At 39.6% G+C, this 16,557-nt stretch overlaps 1 pseudogene; it reads right to left on the bottom strand.

Annotated features, from left to right (window-relative positions):
• The window catches only part of LOC149258262 (aspartic proteinase PCS1-like), a 59,549-nt pseudogene that overhangs the window by 1,031 nt on the left and 41,961 nt on the right, over positions 1-16,557 (bottom strand).

Below are 16,557 nucleotides of genomic sequence, written 5' to 3' on the forward strand. Positions count from 1 at the left end.
CTTCATCTCAATGCATTTTGGAATTAGTCCTCTATCAGTGCTTTCCTCTCACAATGGTTTGCAAAGAACAATGTATTGAAATCTCTCCCCTTCTATATATTATGGGGCATTTGGCATATGAGGAACATTAATATTTTTTACCAGAAAGATATGGATGTAAGGGTGTCCATCATCAAGATTACTACTTTTTTTAATGGAGAAAGGACTTGTCACAAAAAGATTTCCAATTTTGCTACTTTCCACATTGCACTCATATTGACCTCTTTCACAACCCTTTTATCTAAAATGCCTTCAATATTTCCTTCGCAAATCATCGATCTTCTCTGCACACAAATTCAGATCCACAACACCATTAGAATTCTAATTCTCCAATAATTTCATACCCACAAATACAAATATAGTTGTATTAACGAAGCTTACCCACGAGACGATATGACTATTTTCGCCAGAAACATTTGTATCCACTAGTTCTCTCCCAAATATTATCTCAAAAGTCACAACTCCAAAGCTATATACATCACTTTCCTCTGTCAAATTGTGCGTAGTGGCATATTTTTTCAAAGTAATGGCCCTATGAAGATCGAAGAATCCATTTTCTCTTTTGATTTTCAGTTCCAGATAAATTGAATGAAACAATATTGTAATGAAAAAATAAAGAGAAAAAATGAATGGGAAATCTATAATACTCAGGATCAAGGTAGCCGAATGTGCCCTTCACATGTGTTAAGACATGGGTTGCTTCGCTTGAGGGGCCAAACCTAGACAACCCAAAGTCTGATAGTTTTTCTTCCATCCGTTTACTTAAAAGAATATTAGTAGTTTTGATATCTCTGTGAATTATGATAGGTTTGCAGTCATTATGCAAGTATTCCAGTCCCGATTATTATTTTTACAGAGACATTGACAAAGTCTAAATTCATGGTTTTTTCAAGAGGGAAGGACACTCACCTTCAGCTACATTCAATGCAATGTTAAGCCTTGTTTTCTAGTCAGCCAATTGCTATAAAGCATTTGGCCCTGTATAGCAAGAAAATAATAGTTCAGAATATATATATATATATATATATAGATACATCACTTTTCTCTGTCAAATTGTGCGTAGTGGCATATCTGTTCAAAGCAACGGCCCTATGAATATCGATGAATCCATTTTCTCTTTTGATTTTCAATTCCAGATAAATTGAATGAAACAATAGAGAGAAAAATTGAATGGGAAATGTGTAATACTCAGGATCAAGGTAGCCGAATGTGCCCTTCACATCTGTTGAGACATGGGTTGCTTCACTTGAGGGGCCAAACCTAGACAGCCCAAAGTCTGATAGTTTTTCTTCCATCCGTTCACTTAAAAGAATATTAGTAGTTTTGATATCTCTGTGAATTATGATAGGTTTGCAGCCATTATGCAAGTATTCCAGTCCTGATTATTATTTTTACAGAGACATTGACAAAGTCTAAAGTCATGGTTTTTTCAAGACGTAAATACACTCACCTTGAGCTACATTCAATGCAATGTCAAGCTTTGTTTTCTAGTTAGCCAACTATCGTAAAGCATTTCGCCCTATACACCAAGAAAATAATAGTTAAGAATATATATATACACTGTACGGTAGGACAACACATATATATAGATAAAATGAAATTGTTTTTCAAGATTAAACACAAGACAAGATAGCCCAGGATTTGACCCATACCATGGAGAATTCCCCTCAAGTTTCCCTTGGACATATACTGGTAAATCAATATCTGATTTTCTCCTTCACAAAAATATCCCACAAAGGGCACAAGATTTTTATGGTGCACTTTCGAAAGCATAGTAACCTATATTATACCTTTCTTTTGAATGAGTCACAGTGTCCTTTGCACATATATATTTAAAAAAATGATGAAATGTTTCTCCAGAGATAAAAATATTTTATCTTTAATTAAAAAGACCTTTCTTGTTTATATAGGAAAATGTGAAATGCTGATCAATTAAGCAGCCATACATACCTCTGTTGAGAATTCCTTGTCTCCTTGTTTTGATGATTCTGACAGTACTTTGACAACCAACTCCATCTCATTTTGTAGACAACCATGGAATACAGGCCCAAATCTTCCTCTACAAATTTGCCTTCCAAAGCCACCGGTTATTTAGTTGACCTCGTCATAACTAAATTTTATGCATTGAGGTGATGATAAGTCATGGCCCTTTGTGGCTTCTTTCAAAGGATTTCTCTCTGCAAGAACAATAGAAGAATGTTGTTACAAATATTAAAATCACTCACAAAATATGTAGACCAATAGAGAATGATCAGAAAATACGCAAATCATATATACATACCAACAGCCCTAGCCCTAGCCCGTTTCAATCTTCTACCAAGTATTGTTGCATTTTGGAATTAGTCCTCTATCAGTGCTTTCCTCTCACAATGGTTTGCAAAGAACAATGTATTGAAATCTCTCACAAAATAGAGGTGATTCAAAACCCTCTTTCAAAGGAAATGCATAAAAATAAGATGAAAAATCAACTCACCGAAACACCAATGCAAATATACAGTGACCTTCATCACTTGGGTCTATAGTTTAGTAAGACATTGTAGTATATGGTATAGAAGAGTTCAACAAGAAGGATTATCTTTTAGAATCATATGTAGCAAAAATCAAAGTGAAGCAGATTAAGCAGAGATGGAGGATGAGATGCAAAGATACATAGTGAGCACTTTAAGGATTTAATTTCCATGTCTATATAGGCATTATACATCAATATTTGACTTCAACAAATCCAAACATTCATGAGAAAAACATCCAAAAGCTACTTATGATATAATCTGAGAGGAACATGGACACACATATGAAATCAACATAGCAAGAATATACACTACAAACTCAGGTGAGCCAGAATCACCAAAATCTTGTATTAATCTTCTGTAAAGCAATAATAGATCATCAATGTAAATCACTTCTCTATTGGAAAGCCAAAATTTTACAAAAGTTTTGAAACTCCTTAAAATATCATCTCACTTAAAATGTCATCTCATTATCTTTATAGGGCCTTTGAAGGAAGATCTGATATCTCAACTCTAGCCAGAGGGTTTCCAAGGAAGATCAGATGCCATTGAAGTTAAATTCCAATGTGAATCCTTTTGCCAAGGCAGGATTCTTCTAGAAGAAGATAATTTTCCTTGTGTGTATAGATGATCAAGAAAAAATTATTTATACAACATTTATAGAAGAATTGTTGAGGAAAAAAGCAGAAAAACCCGTTTACCACTCCATTAGTTTTCTAGGCTTTCGCTTGTTGTCACTAGAAAAATCTAGCAAGGACTAGGTTCTATGCTTTTCTCAATGTATTTACTGTGTCTTGTGGACCACTTGTTTTGAATGCCTCTATTGGAGTTTCAATAGGTAGACAGTCATTCAAATATGAAGGATTTTTTTTGTAGGAACACTCTTTATTGCCAAGACCATAGCATCCATATCTCAAAGGCAATGTTATTTTGGCACTAGATGGATTGGTCTGCATATGCGCTCTTCACTCGTTGCAGCAATCTATAAGAAACAACTAAAGTTTTCCAATGAAGCTAAACAAGTGCATACAACCGGAGAAATCATGAATTATATGGTAGTAGATGCTTATTGTATTGGCAAATTTCCTTTCTGGTTTCATCAGACATGGAAAACAATACTCCAGCCCATATTGGCTTTAAGCATCCTCTTCCATGTAGTTGAATGGGCCACACTTTTAGCCTCGGCAATTATCATCATCACCATGCTTTGTAAACCTTCAATGGGAAAGTTACAACATAAGTTTCAAATTGAACTCATGTCAGCCCAGTATCAGCGGTTAAGGGATACCACAGAACCGTTGGTGCATATAAAGGTACTGAAATTGCATGCATGGGAGGAACACTTCAAAGAAAGCATTAAGAAGTTGCACAAGGTAGAGTTCAAATGGCTATCTCCAGTTCTGCTTATTAAAGCCTATAATAAGTTATTGTTTTGGCCATCTCTCATTTTGATTTCGGCTGCAACATTTGTAACTTGTTATTTTCTTAAAATTCCTTTGCCTCCAAGCTACGTCTTCACATTCATAGCCAATTTGCACATCATTCAAGAACCTATTTGACTAATTCCCAATGTAATTGATGTTATCATTCAAGCCAATATCTCATTAAGTCATATTATCAACTTTCTTGAGGTTGCCGAATTACAGGATGGGGTGGTTGAGTGGGTAATGGTATTTCATCAGAATTTTGACCTCTATCACAGCGGATATAGCTTGCCCATGCCTTATATCAAGATTCTAATATTTATCTTTGGATGATCCTTTCAGTGTCGTTGATGCTCATACTGCTACTAGCCTGTTTAAGGTTAATATGGTGATTTCCTTTTGATATAAGGATTTTACAGTTAATATGTAGCTAGTACTAATTTGTACATTGCACCTTTCTACAACAATGATTTTCATTTTCCTTAGCTTCCTCAGTTCTTATTGATCACAGATTTTGATGTGTAGGAATACATAATGGGAGCATTGTCAAACAAGACAATGATCCTTGTAATGCACCAAGTTGATTTTCTCTCGGCATTTGATGCTATTATGGTTAGTAAACAGTTGTCCTAGTCATGTGGATGTTGTTTGTTTTCTTGTATACAAATTTTTGACGAAGTTTTCTAACAAATGCCACATAATTATAATTTCTGTAATTTTAACATATCTAATGCTCGTAGTTTTGGCAAGTTTTCTTTGAATTTCTACACTAAAGTCTCTCTTTTGCAGTTGATGGTGGATGGGGAGATTCATCAAGCAGGGCCATATCAGGAAATATTGGTCTCAAGTGAGGCATTTAGGGACATTTTAAATGCATACAATAATAATGTTGGTTCCAATGAATCAACAACAACAATTCCATCCACAAAAGATGAACCCATTAATGAAGAGAGAGAAATTCAAATGAGCATATTATAGAAAGAATGACTGGTTTCAAATAGATCTCCTAAGGGGGATCAACTAGTTATAAGGGAAGAGAAGGAAGTTGGGGACAATGTTTTGAAGCCGTATGTTGACTATTTGAAATAGAATAAAGGTTTCTTATATTGATCTTGTGCTAGTCTTGTCATCTTATATTTTTTATTGGGTAGATTTCAGGAAATATTTGGATGGCTGCAAAGGTGCAAAGTCCTCACGTCAGTGTATTATGTTTAATAACAGTGTACTTAGCCATTAGGTTCACATATATATTCTTCTTATTCATTTGGTCACTATTTTGTGTTATTTTGTGGCTTAAGGCATCAAAGTCCTTCTTTTGTGAGCTTCTGACTTCTTTATTCCGAGCACCAATGGCATTCTTTAACGCAACTCCATTGGAAGGGTTATGAGAAAAGTAAGTATTTTGTTTAATCACCATATGGTTCTCACTTCACAGAGATATCAAAACTACTAATATTGTTTTAAGTAAACGTATGGAAGAAAAATTATCAAACTTTGGGCTGTCTAGGTTTGGCCCTGTTGGAGAGGTAAATCCCCTCTACGGGTAGAGGCGATCCCTACTAGCCCAGCAAGGGTCTAGCAACAATCACACAATGCTGCTACGCATGTTCCTAATTACAATTAAACAAGAGGTAAAGAGCACCTACTTGGATTCCTACGCTTGTCGTTTGACGAAGAGATGTTGCCTTCGCTCCTCCGCTTCGGCTGGTCACAATCCTCCGCGATCTCCGCGAATAGATACCTGCACACACGAAGGGGAAACAAACACAAGCGTAAAATCTAGTAAAAGCAACCATACATCAGTCAGAAAAGATGTAATTCACATTTAACCATTGCATAGACAAATGAGAATGGAACAATAATAGCAGTCATCTATTATTAATCAGAATAGAGAAGAGTACAACCAAATGTTCTGACGTCGGTAACCTTCTCAGGAGGGACCAGTCAGCATGTATCTCAAGCATTCACCTTTGAGGATGATTCTCCCAAGACAAGCAACTCTCTCTCTCACACAAATAACACAAAACAACCTTCCCTAAGCAATGAATCACTTCCACACCTAGCACACCACACCTATAGCAGCAATCTGAGCACTACAAGCTCTGTACAATCCAAGCTATTCCAAGCTAAGTCTAACTATCCAAAAACTAGTTGCCCATGGTAATGGTGAGAGTTTATATAGGAGAAGGAGTCTCCTATAAGGGTGGAAGGATGAGCTTACCTTCAAGGGAAGTTGTTGCAAAGGGTCGAACAGACATGCCATAGAAGGGAGTCGACATTCACAAAGCTAACAACCAAGCCTGGAGTTATCTGGAAGGCTGGTTGTTTGAACAAATTCGCCCAAACTGGATCAGCGCGGATTATGAGGCAACTGACACGATGTCACCGCGTCTACATAACTGGGACAGTCATGTCAGCGCGGAAGAACACGGGAAAGGTTCCATGTCCTTCCGAGCTGGCAGCGCACGGAATACACTACAGGGCGCCAGTCATCGCAGGTATTTTGGGAACAGACGCGCTGATGAACAAAACTTTGGATAAATGGGTTTTTGGGCCAGTTCAGGAAGCAGGAACTTGGTGATTGTGAATTCTGGGCACAGCAGGGTGACTGACAGGAAGGCAGTGACAAATTACTGTGTAACAGATGCCCCCTAAAGCATGAAGACCGAGAGAGTGGGAGGGGTGAAATGCTTTACAACACATGCCGAACTGGAACACCACCAGGAAGGACCGAAAATCCCTGATAATCAAGTACATGCAGTCTAGGTATGGGCGCAGCCATCCAAAAAGACATGCGAAAAGGTCTGCGGAATGGACGCAGCCACCCAGTTAGCAGAGACCAAAATAAATGATAAGGTATGGTCGCAGCCATCCGTGAAGACTCAGGTATGGGCGCAGCCATCCATCAATGAGTCATGTAATGATCATCCACAATTCGCAGCCTGGACCATAGCAGACAAGGATCCAGGGTCTTGTGCTCCATCTCGACCCGAACAAAGTACAAGTCCAAGCATGTGAATACAGGAGTTGAAGTCGAACACGCGTGAACATCGTCTGATTACCAGTCAATGATGAAAAATGTTAACAGACGCGAGAGGTACCACCAATAATGACAATGGCCCTCAAGGTACTATAGGTACAGTCCGCGGCATGTGAATCAATGAGCTGGCGTCGAACATCCACGGAATCATTCGATCGGAGGCCAATGATGAAAACCTCTCGTCGAACACGAAGAACCTGCCATTGAGGCATGCAGGCTCTAAGGCACCTGAAGGGAGTCTCTAAGTCACCTTCCTGGATAATGAGCTGAAGTCGACAGGAAGTGACCTTGATCGAAGGTGGGCCATAATGTTTCCCACATCATCGACGCGAGACAGAGGAAAAATAGTTTGTGTGAGATATAAGGGAAGGTTGTACTAATGCAGAGGTCAACTTCTCTTGAACATATCGGCGGCACGATGGTGGATTTGGCAGTATTTGACATCAAATGAGCAGAGGTCATGGTGACAGGGCAATGAGCAGATGAGAGGTCAAAACAGGGTAACCCAAACCCACGGAGGCTAATGTGAAACGAGATGAGATATCCCCACCCAGACACGAATGCAGACTAGTGCCATGTTCAAGAGCGACATACTGCCGACACGACAATTATTATAGTTCCATTTTCCCCACCATCTCTGGCAGGTACCCCGATTATTTTTGGGTGACAAGCTTGACGGGGATAGCATATGCTTGAAGAGTGTCATTTCGACAACGTCCGATGTCATCAAGTGTTTAACGAGCCTGACAAAGGAAAAACTCGGCGTCTTTTCTTGTTTAGAGAGTCTGAAAAGACAGCAGAAAAGGAGACTCCAGGGGGGTCCTTTTTCGTACAGTTGTGTCTCTCGAGCCCGAAAAAGTATAAAACTATGCTCGAAAGAACCGCCCGACCATTACGATCGAGGAGTACTTTTCGTAAATAGTGTTTTTGACCCGAAAAAGTAAAAAAGCGGTCGAAAACACGTCGTTTTAGAGCCGATAACGAGTTCGAAACGACAAAAACCCGACAATCTTTTTAGTTTAAACGGTCGAAAAAAGAGCTTTAAAGGCGACCGCCTCTCATTTCTTTAACGAGACGAGAGGGGGACTCGGCAATCTTTTCATCTTTAAACGGTCAGAAAAGAGCTGAAAGCAGACCTCCATTTTTATTCTCTTTAACGAGTCAAAAAGGGAAAAATACTCGGCAATCTTTTCACATTTTACGAGTCAGAAAAGAGCTTAAAGGCGACTCGTCCTAGAGGAACGAGTGGTATAAAGGGTAGCAACTGGTTCCGGTAATGGTTAAGAGGCTGGCTAATAAAACCACTCATCGCTGCGGTTCCTCAGGAAAGGATAAACAACCAAGTGAGAGCATATGATCGGCCAAAGAGATGGTAGCAATGGAATGAAACAACCAAGGCTCATCTAGCAGAATTCAATGGATAAAAATGGCAATCATGAGATGTAAATCGGGTATGGGTTCATTTTTACACAAGCTTGAACCGTGGAGAACTTTGCTTGGATTCGGTTTCATGTTTACACAAGCTTGAAACGAAAAACTATGCTTGTTATAAGTTCGCATGCCCCCAGCATAATAATGCAAATCGAGGTACATGCCCCCCAAGCTTCATTGCATTCGACAAAGTGGATGGAATGAAGGTTCACTTTCGAGATCTTGGAAAGACTCGACTGGGATTTGACGAGATCTTAATCAAAGACTCGATTTGAAAAGGGAGTTGTTTCATTTTTTTTTTAATGAGGTTGACACAGTAAAAGAACTATCCTCATAACCCTTGTTGCATTTTTTAACGAGGTCGCCACAAGATCAAAACTATCCTCGGACACCTAGTTGCATTTTTTAAGGAGCTTGACACAAGATCAGGAACTATGCTCCACTCCTTGTTTCGTTTCTTAACGAGGTCGACACAAGATCAGAACTATCCTCGGGACTGATCCAGTTTCATTTTTTAAGGAGCTTGACACAGGAAAGGAACTATGCTCCGACCAAGCCTAGTTTCATTTTTTAAGGAGCTTGACACCGGAAAGGAACTATGCTCCAACTAGTCCCAATTTCATTTTTTAGGGAGCTTCACACAGGAAAGTGAACTATGCTCCGACCAGACCCAGTTTCATTTTTTAAGGAGCTTGACACCGGAAAAGAACTATGCTCCATCCAGACCTAATTTCATTTTTTAGGGAGCTTGACATAGGAAAGTGAACTATGCTCCATCCTAATTTCATTTTTTAGGGAGCTTGACATAGGAAAGTGAACTATGCTCCGATCCAGACTTCATCATAATGAATGGGAAGTGGAGGCCCCCAAGAAAGTGGCTCCGAAGGGAAGGCCGACATCTTGGAAATCAGGACCTAATGCCCCCAGGACACTATGCACGATGGTGTCATCACTGGGTAAGGGCACGGGGTAGGTGGCCATGTAGTTGATTTGCGGTGAGGCAGATGCAACTTGTGGATGAAAACCAGGAGGGCAGGACGAGTGCGCCGGAGGGGCTTGTGGACGAACGAACGATAATTGATCGAACGTCACGATTCTTCCATCGTGTGGAAAGCAGACCACACGGAAAAGTGAAGAAACAAGGGCTCCCATGGCATACACATAATCACGACCAAGGAGAAGACTGAAGTCTAAAGAACCTTGGGTAACCGAGACGTCTATATAGATGGTCTTGCCTCCCAAAGTAATAGGAAACTTCGGGAGGATCCCTAATGGCTGACTTGTTCCTCCATCAAACACGGTGAGATGCGGTGCGATAGGTACAAGCGATGGGGAACCCAAAGCTCGCCAAGTAGTAACGGGCATGAGACTAACCGATGCTCCTTCGTCTAACACAGTGCCGGGCAGCGCCTTATTGCAAGCATAGGCGGTGACCCAGAAAGGCACGTGGGATGGAAGGGGAGGGGTAGTCAAACGACTCCAATCAAAGGAAATGACCGAACTACTTGGTGGGGGAACCATATGGTTGCCCCCTGCTCGGAAAGAACCGACTCTGAATCCTCGGGAGAGGTTGGGGTGGGAACACCATTATCAGGCTCCGGAGGATTTGCCGAGACGAGAAGAACATGAGAATTTTGCTCTTCCGAAATAGAGTGCTCGAGAGGGGGGGAACTCGAATCAACACTCTTTCCGACCAACGGCGGGTCTGGAACAGGCTGGGGACAGCCAGGTTCGGGAAGAGGAGCCTGGACAAGAGAGGAATCTGAAGCAATCTCTTTGTCAACAAGGGCGCGATCTACAATTGTAGAAAGACGTTGATAACCGGCGGGAAATGGATTCGGGGGAGCAGCAAGACTTTCCAACACAGCAGAGGCTAAATGGGTTTTTGGGCCAGTTCAGGAAGCAGGAACTTGGTGATTGTGAATTCTGGGCACAGCAGGGTGACTGACAGGAAGGCAGTGACAAATTACTGTGTAACAGGCCCCTCAAGCGAAGCAACCCATGTCTCAATAGATGTGAAGGGCACATTTGGCTACCTTGATACTGAGTATTACAGATTTACCATTCAATTTTTATCTTTATTATTTCATTCAATTTATTTGGAACTGAAAATCAAAATATAAATTGTATTCTTTAATATTCATAGCATCATTGCTTTGAACAGATATGCCACTACACATAGTTTGACAAAGGAAAGTGATGTATATAGCTTTGGATTTGTGACTTTTGAGATAATATCTGGGAGAGAAACCACAAGATGAGTGAATCAGAGATCTAACCTCTGGAAATGGTGCACCCGCAGGATGAGTGAAGTAGCAGTGATCCATTGGTCCTTGAAATTTCAGAAAATTCAGTTGGACCAGATTCAGGGTCCCTAGGTTATGCCCAATAAATGTCTGTCAGAGGGGCATGTAAGTGCCCAAAAGAAAACTAAATTGTGTTCCAGAGTCCAGCATGGTCTACCCAGTGCCCATGTTGTCCAGCAAGAAGAGAGTTGGCGGGATTGAGAGAAACTGTCGTCCAACCATGATGTCATAAAGCTTGATAGTGTAGGCCACTCTGTTGAAATAGGGTAGAGGAATGGATTGGGTATCCAGGGGCATGTAATGGAGATATTTGGAAAATGGGGAGCCTCCAAAATGGAGAATGCATGCGGGTTGTGGGTAAAGATCATGGTTTGGAATACAATAGGAAATGAATGACAGAGAGCCCTGGCCTAGACTCGGGGTGTCGGGTACCGGTAATGGCACACACCCGGAGACGAAATTAGGGATTTTCAAAACAGGGGAGACATGGATTGGACTAAGGTTCACAATATCAGAACCGAGGACCCCATTTGCGAAGGTATTGTCGGCATAAGAGTAGCAGTATTGGTAGAGGCGGTTGATGTTACACACTATTGGAACTGGAAAATTGTTGGTCTCTTTTGTGCAGACGGATGAGCTACAGGGGATAGGTCAGTAAGAGGTGGAAAGAATGGGGTTAAAAGTGGAACCAAGAGCTGATAAGGGATTGCATTCCATCCATGACAGTAGCTCATTGCCGGTATCAACCACCATTTCTTGTTTCTGAGGTGGGTTGCCCTCACCAATGCCCGTTGAACATGGAAAGGACTTAGAAATGAACACATGGAAGGACTTATAAATAGAATAGTTATGTATATATTCAAAGGTAATCAGAGGATTTAGTGAATCCTAAAGGGTTCAAAACACATTACCTGTAATGAAGGATTCAAGTTCCTTCCTTGGTGCTAAAGCACTTGAATTGTAGAACAACGGGAGGACCTACAAGCAGGACAAGAAACAAAGAATTAGCTAGATTAAAGAAAACAAAAAAAGAATGAACAAGCTTAGGGTTAGATGCACCTAGCTGAGTCACCGAATAGAAATGGGACTATGGTTATAATAGTGAAAATCAAGATTTAGTTGACTTGACAGTTAGTAGCATCTAATGGTGGAAAAACATTTAATCGTCTAACAATGGATCTGACAGTCAGGATTATGACAGAAAGGCAGTTGGGGGAGTTGATTTCAGAGGGAAATGCCTTACAATGTAATTATATTTGTATATATTATTCCTTTCATTTCTACCAGGTTTAGATATAAGTTTTTCTTTAGCATGTTGTAACTTGTAAGAGTAAATCACCCTACATTTGCATACTTGTTAGAAACTAGGACAATACTAAGAACATGGGTGAATCAATGCTGTAGGAATTTAAAAAACTTTCTCTCACTTGTAACAATATTAGGACACCATAAAAGGATTCAACAATTAATTCATATGAGCATGACATGAACGAGCATGAAGAACACAAATAACACACAAATATTCTTCAAACTTTACTTCAATTTCTTCACAAGGCAGGCTACAGCTTGCTTTTAGAAATTTCTCTTGCTATAACCAGTAGGAAGCTGCAACTCTCTAATTTATCAGCTACAACTAAATGGAGATACAAGTCCAGATACTGACAAGCACCTAATTTAAGAAGCTATAACCACTTATCTACAAGCTACAACATGCTTGAAATCAATGATTCATTTTTTATCCATTTTCACGCTAGAACCATTAATTCCAGGTCATTTTATAAATAAAACAATTTGTCTCTTCACACTCACAAAAACATCTTCAACAATCTCTAATTACTAAACATAGCATCAACATAATTTCATCTCCACTCACACCCTACCATCACAATCCACTGCTAAATTTCTCACACCAAAAATATTTCATGAAATATTGCAAAAATCCCCAATAAATTCTTCTTATAGAGGATTTGGCTTGATATTTTTATCTTTTGTCATTTTTATTTAACTTCGTTTGAATCCTTGACTAATTCTTTATTTTTTTTCCCTTGTCCTATTTATTTGAGTCTTCTCAATCTGCTCATCAAGTTATCAAGATTTGATCTTTTGTTTAAAACTCAAACTGTGAGTTAAACTACTAATTTTGGCTAATATAGCATTTTAACAGAGTTTAACTAGTGTTCACTAGTTTTAGTTGCCATTAATTTTGAAAAAATGTCGAATATACTACCAAATTCATTCATGCCACCATATTTCACTTTAAGCCCCCATGCACTAGCCCTCTATCTCTTATCCACCAAAAAAACCAACTATCATGACCTATGCCTTACTCTTTAGGTGCTTAACTATAGGACCTTTGTATTTTAAGTCCCGAGGGCTTATCTCCTTTATCAACTACTTTGTACCCCCAGTCTTCTCATTGCACAGACCAAGTGATGGTGCATACTTCTTGGCACCTTCGTCCCTATGCATATATACTATGCACTTAAAATACCTCTCGGATAACCCTTGTAGGGTTACGTATCCCATGAGACCTCCTTCCCACTACACATTAGTTTCCATTAGCAGTTGTATCATCGACACGTCCTATATTTTTTATCCTAGTCCTTTCCTACATGCACCTTAATCTCTTTTTGAGTTGACCCAGTGGGTCCTCCCACCAAACCTGAAAACCAATAAGTTGCCACTATTTTTCCCATTGATAAATGATCTCGATGCACCTCTATGTACTGCTTCAAAACCTTATGAGGAGCCCGTGGGATGACATCATTCTATCATCATTAGTGACACATAACACCTCTAGAGTAGTTACATGTGCCACCTAGAAAAGGCCCACTAGGGTACCTAAAAACCCCAACTATGCATGAAAAGTGTCCACTTCTTATTAGCTTGGTGCTGATACCATTAGTGACCAAACAAGTGTTGCCACATATCCTACCTATTTCATCCTAGCCTCTGACTTATGTGCACTATTTTAACCTCTGAGATTGGCCCTATGGGATGAGTTGTCATTGGGTTCAACATTTGGCCAATAAATCATTGTCATGTTTCCTCAAGAGACGAAAGCGAACGAGGGACATAGAGCCTTGATTTTTTGTTAATTTTCCTTTGTTAGAAAAACCATTGAATTAAAGGTTGTATCTTGCTATCATGTTTCCCAGTCATGCTCTAAAAACAAGTGTTGGGCAAACCACTTGTTTCGACACCCCTATAACATGGTTGGTGAAATTAGGAAGGGGGTGTCAAAATGAACCTTCATTGTTGATCACGCGATCGGTGGTATGGGAAAATTGCCCATTCTAGCACCCCTTTGCACTTGAACGCTTACACATGATGACCCACCTGAATTCCTTTCTATACACCAATGGGACATGTGGGGCCTGATCCATCACCTGACATGCTCGGTATTAAAGTTTTACCACTTGCCACACATTCTCCCCATTGTATGATCACATGCCATAGTGACAGTCATGGTTGTGGTTATGGCTACACCAAACTATTTATTTTTTGCGCACTCTCACTTGGTTGGTTTGTGGTTTAAAGTGGGGGGGGGGGGGGGGGGGAAGTGGGGCGGGAAGGGGACGGGGTCATGTAATTCACCTTCACCATTAATCTGACAATCGGAGGTATGGTAAAACAAACCCATTGTGTGACCCCCCTTGTTATTAATCTCTGAGTGTTCTGACCCCAAAAAATTCCTTGATGTGCTAGTGGGGGACGTGTGGCAGCAAATCCACCCAACAACTTGCTCTCCTTTTAACATGTTGGGTCTCTCCAACTTCTCTTCCATTTTTTCCTGTATTCCATATCTAAGTTATGCTAATAGCACCTCCACTAACTTTATCTTTGATTTTTTTTACTTTTTGGGTCCCTCGCTTTGAATGGCCATATCTGCTAATCAAGGGGGCCATTTTTGATCATCCACATACTACTCAAAATCTATTTCAGATCTCTACCCATCTATATGGTTTCCAACTTCTCATAACATGATTTTACTACACCATAAATTCCTTCAATGTATTTTCAGCATTCTCCATTCATGTTTATCTTCATTCTTCTTATTGTACATGAACCTTGATCTACTCTACCATTATCATTAACACTTTTGACATATTTTCCATCAATGACAACATATTTCTAAAATTCACCCACTTTGGCATTGATGGAAACACTTTGATCAAATATAACATCATCATGAAGACAAACCAAATATGTTTGGGATCCTATGTCTCGATTGGACGTCTCTCCCCCTGTGATGCACTTCTCTTATGTTATACTATTGATATTGAAATGTTTTCGTTGTTCTTTTGCACATGTTCTTCTCCAAGACTTCTCCAATGTTTCTTTTTTTTTTTTGATCCCCAATAAATATCCTCCTTTAACATCTATGGAAAATACACTAATGGACTATGCCTGCATGTTTACTCCCCTTATCGATAATCCTCCCTTGTATTGTTGATCCTATGGAGCCAACAACTCCATCATGATATATTGAAGGTATACCAAATTCCTTTCCTATTGAAGAAACATATAATGGAGGGAGGCAAGTGGAACAACTTCCAATATTTGCCTAAAGTACTAAAACTATTATTTGGGGAGTGGTTTTGTGAAAATATCAGTAACCTATTATTTTGTGGGTACACACTCTAGCTTCACAATCTTATTGGGAACTTTCTCTCTCAAGAAATGATACTTGATTGGAATACATTTTGTTTCTGGAGTGGAAAACAATATTCTTTGACATGATGATGCCACTTGTGTTGTAACAAATAAAAAGAATAAGTTGATCATAAAACATCTATATATCTCACAAATTCAACTTCATCCACACAAGTTGAGTGCAACAATAAGTTAGTCCAATATATTTTTCTTCAACTATGGATAAAGATATTGAGGCTTGTGTTAGGACAGGGTCCCCTGGGGTCAATTTTGTAAAAGGTATTGTAAAGTCTCCGCATTTTGAGGAGCAGAGTGTGAAGGTCGATATGAGTCAAAGGGGCTTTAGGAGGGTCAAATCCCTTTAGTTTTTTAGGAGTTAAGTTGTTTTTTTACGCGCCCATTTTTCGCGGACCATGGTATTGTAATAGAGAATGATATAAAAAGGAGTCATAGAGAGTCATGAGGGAGAAGTAGAATCAATCTATGAGTGAATGATCTTATAAGTAGGAGAATTATGTTTTCTCTACTTAGGAGAAGGGGAAGGCTCTTGTAGCTATGTGTGTGGAGACCTTGGTAAGTCCTCAGCTGAGTGCTTGGGCCCATGTAGCTATGTGTGCAGGGTTGAAAGAATTTGTAATTGAAGATCTAAGCATAATAAAGGTTATTTTGGAGCATTATCTATGTATATGTGTGTTAGTGTTTACTTCTGAATTTACTGTATATTCACTCTATTTACTGCAATTTATCATGAAACATACTTAATAGATGTGTGAAAGGGGTAGATATGTTTAATTACATGATGTTATGAATGTTTCAAACAATCGGTGAAGAGTTCGAATCTGTTATCTGTTAGTTACTGTAATTTCTAGGTTTTAAGGGTTAGGGTTTACAAAGGTCGAAATAAGCCTTAAGAGTAACAAAAACACATCACATAGTCCTTTGGATGTAGAAACTTGGTTCTAGCATCCCCCAATATTGCCCCGGGTGAGACTATAGCCTATGCTATGCAGGTTGCTACCGAAAGGGCTAGTAGAATAGGGTTTTGTTGGTTAGCACAACTAACTTTGAACCTAGGTCCATGACACCTGAAGCCAACAAATTGTCACGCGGAAAGAGTCGTTAGTGCGGACACAACCGACCTTCCTAGAAAGCCT

The sequence above is a fragment of the Pinus tabuliformis genome, chromosome 6 (assembly GCF_031772625.1).
Source record: "Pinus tabuliformis cultivar Carrire ecotype Pingquan chromosome 6, CPIR1, whole genome shotgun sequence".
NCBI lineage: Eukaryota > Viridiplantae > Streptophyta > Pinopsida > Pinales > Pinaceae > Pinus > Pinus tabuliformis.